The sequence below is a fragment of the Salvelinus namaycush genome, chromosome 22 (assembly GCF_016432855.1).
Source record: "Salvelinus namaycush isolate Seneca chromosome 22, SaNama_1.0, whole genome shotgun sequence".
Lineage (NCBI taxonomy): Eukaryota > Metazoa > Chordata > Actinopteri > Salmoniformes > Salmonidae > Salvelinus > Salvelinus namaycush.
The window spans coordinates 19,443,725-19,447,515 of NC_052328.1; positions in this window are offsets into that span (position 1 = coordinate 19,443,725).

The following is a 3,791-nucleotide window of genomic DNA, read 5'->3' on the forward strand; positions in this document are numbered from 1 at the left end:
GACGCACCCAAACATTTAATTAATCAGGCAGCAGGCGACCAGTGCCCTCAACATGCCTGGTTTTACTTGTGCCGATTACTCTTGTAAACATGAGTCATATTGCCACTTTCTTTATTAAAGGACACACACCCACTTGTGGCTTCACATTGGTTTGGAGAGGAAGGAACAATTTCCCCCACATAGTGAGCATTTAATTGGAAGAGTGCATCTGGTCCATAAAGGACTCCAGACTCCAGTCAAATAATATTTCAGTGTTGAGTTCTTCTCCACTGTCTTAAAACGCTTTATTGTGATGAATAGTTTAGTTAACTCCAAGAACAATTATCACCGATTGTATAATGTTTTATATAGACAACACACTGTTGAGACAAGTGATGCGTTCAATAAATACACACAAATTTGCTGTCACATGCACACACACACTGATACACCAGAGGAGGCTGGTGGGCGGCGATATAGAAGGTCGGTCTCGTCATAACAACAATTTAAAACAGTTGTTTTTTATTTAACGAACAAAGCTATGCAACACCCAATTCCTCTGTGTAAATAAGTAATTGCCCCCTTACTGTATACACAATAACTGGTTGTGCCACCTTTAGCTGCAATGACTGCAACCAAATTCTTCCTGTAGTTGTTGATCAGTCGCTCACATCACTGTGGAAGAATTTTGGCCCACTCTTGCAAGCAGAACTGCTTTAAATCAGGGACATTTGTGAGTTTTCAAGCATGAACTGCTCGTTTGAGGTCCTTCCACAACATCTCAATTGGGATTCGGTCTGGATTTTGACTAGGCTATTCCAAAACTTCGAATTTGTTGCTTTTCAACCATTTTCATGTAGAGTTGATTTTGTGTTTTGGATCATTGTCTTGCTGCATGACCCAGCTGTGCTTCAGCTTCAGCTCACAGACGGATGGTCTGACATTCTCCTATAGAATTCTCTGATACAGAGCAGAATTCATGGTTCCTTCTATTAAGGCAAGTCGCAGGGCCCTGAGGCAGCAAAGCATCCTCAAACCGTCACACTACCACCACCATGCTTGACCGTTGGTATAAGGTTCTTACTGTGGAATGCAGTGTTTGGGTTTTCACCAGACATAATGGTGAAATACTTTTTCACAGCACTGTAGCTCACTTGATTCAACTTGTCAATTAACACAATAGGAAAACCTATGGAATTTTAATAATACAGTATAATACGGCTGACCAGAATAAAAATCCCTGTGTGATTCTTCAAAGGGATCTTTAGAATGAGAAAGGTTCTTTATAGCACCGTTCTCCATAAAGATTTTGTAAAGAACCATAAAAAGGGTTCTAAATAGCCCCAAAAAGGGTTGTAACCATAATGGCTCTTTATAGAACTTTAGGAAAGGGTTCTTTACAGCACCATACAGGTTCCATTTAGAACCTTATAAGCATGGTTCTTTATTGAACCTTCAAAAAAGGGTATTTTGTGGAACCAAAAATGTTTTTGCAATGGTTACAAGCCAAATAACTCCTATCTGGTACTATTTAGAACCATAATATTTCCACTGTGTATGATGAGCCTGTCCTCCTGTACCTCCACCCAGCAGGCCCCACTGGGAACACACAGATAGAGAGAGCGAGAGAGAGAGACTAAACCGACACACATATGGTACAAGGAGAAGCTGTGTCCGATGACCAGTAGGCCTGTCCTGCTGGGGCTAGTTCCATTTACAGGTCAAACTCAGGTCAGACAGGGCAGGTCAAGACACAGTCCCACCGCTGCCTCTGGGAATCAGTCAGTGCTATGGGACACACTTGCATCAAAGTAACACCTGGGGCCAGATCCACTGGGATGATCCAAGTAGATATGAAATGTTTTCCATTTCACTTAAAGTCAGACACAGGAGTGGGGATGCCCTTCTGTGTTAGTGTTTCCGTTTTAAATGTTATATGTAATGCCAATTGTTAGACCACATGTAACACTCTATCTACAATAATGAATGGCTCACACTTTACAAGTGATGAGAGTACGTGAGTGTCAAGTCATGACTTAACAAGCAGGTGATGCACAATAGCGTGAGAGGACGCTGTGTGAGGACATTTTGTCTATTTTGAGAAATTTGATGGTGTGGAAAGATTGCCTTCCCCCTATAAATGGGCCAAATCAAAGCTGTGAAATTTTTTGAAAATTGGCAGTACAGACAACAATGTGTGTCTGTAGGTGCAAAAGGCTGGGCACTCAGGGAGAGAGAGGAGGACAGTCAGTGATCTTTAGCTCCGGTGCAGCTAACTGACAGCCCACCTAAAGGGGCTGTGGCAAGGAGACTTATGTCACCAATAAGCAGCACCTCTGATAATGGTAAATAAACAGCTCCCACAAAGGTCCTGCAGCTGATCAGCATAGCAAGTGACAAGCGCCATTAGCTGCCAACATGCTAAATGATCATCCATAGACTGACAAGTAGCATCACGGCTAAGCTCATTGAAAAACTCAAGGGACAAGTACTGTGGATGGAGGCCTGAGGTCACTGTTTACTCGGCATTCGAATAAGGTAATATAAAAATGTATGTTAATTATACTACCTTCAGAGATAGCTTTCTACTTCTGCTCAGCACTATTTTTTCATGTTATGGTGGATAAGTGGTTGTTTGTATTTATGAGGAAGCTGTACTGTGCAATCAAATGCTGCAGCAGAGATGTCAAGCTGGCAAGAGATGTCAGCTATACTGTTGCTCTGGTTTGATGCAGAGTAACGATGAGCAGTTAGTTGGCAGTACATCATCCCGGAATGATAGACATGAGTTGTACCAGTTAATCTGGCACCCCAGTACTATTGAAAGATTGGAAACCTTACTGTGCAAATGTAAACTTGCAAAGACCCATATAGCCCCCAGGATAGTTATGCTTATTTTGTTTTAGAATATATCAATTTTATAAAGGCTATATTTATTTTAAGTCTTTTCTTTTTTTCTCTCGATGGAAAAGAGTATGTCCTGTCAAAGATACAGGATTACAGCATTTACAGTTGAAGTCGGAAGTTTACATACACAGGTTGGAGCCATTAAAACTCGTTTTTCAACCACTCCACAAATTTCTTGTTAATTATTAACAAACTATAGTTTTGGCAAGTCGGTTAGGACATGTACTTTGTGCATGACACAAGTAATTTTTACAACAATTGTTTACAGACAGAATATTACATTTATAATTCACAGTATCACAATTCCAGTGGGTCAGAAGTTTCCATACACTAAGTTGACTGTGCCTTTAAACAGCTTGGAAAATTTCACAAAATGATGTCATGGCTTTAGAAGCCTCTGATAGGCTAATTGACATCATTTGAGTCAATTGGAGGAATACTGGATGTATTTCAAAGCCTACCTTCAAACTCAGTGTCTCTTTGCTTGACATCATGGGAAAATCTAAATAAATAAGCTAAGACCTCAGACAAAACATTGCAGACCTCCACAAGTCTGGTTCATTCTTGGGAGCAATTTCCAAGTATAAACACCATGGGACCACGCAGCCGTCATACCGCTCAGGAAGGAGATGCGTTCTGTCTCCTAGAGATGAACGTACTTTGGTGTGAAAAGTGCAAATCAATCCCAGAACAACAGCAAAGGACCTTGTGAAGATTCTGGAAGAAACATGTACAAAAGTATCTATACCCACAGTAAAACGAGTCCTATATCGACATAACCTGAAAGGCCGTTCAGCAAAGAAGAAGCCACTGCTCAAAAACCGCCATAAAAAAGCCAGACTACGGTTTGCAACTGCACATGGGGACGAAGATCATACTTTTTGGAGAAATGTCCTCTCGTCTGA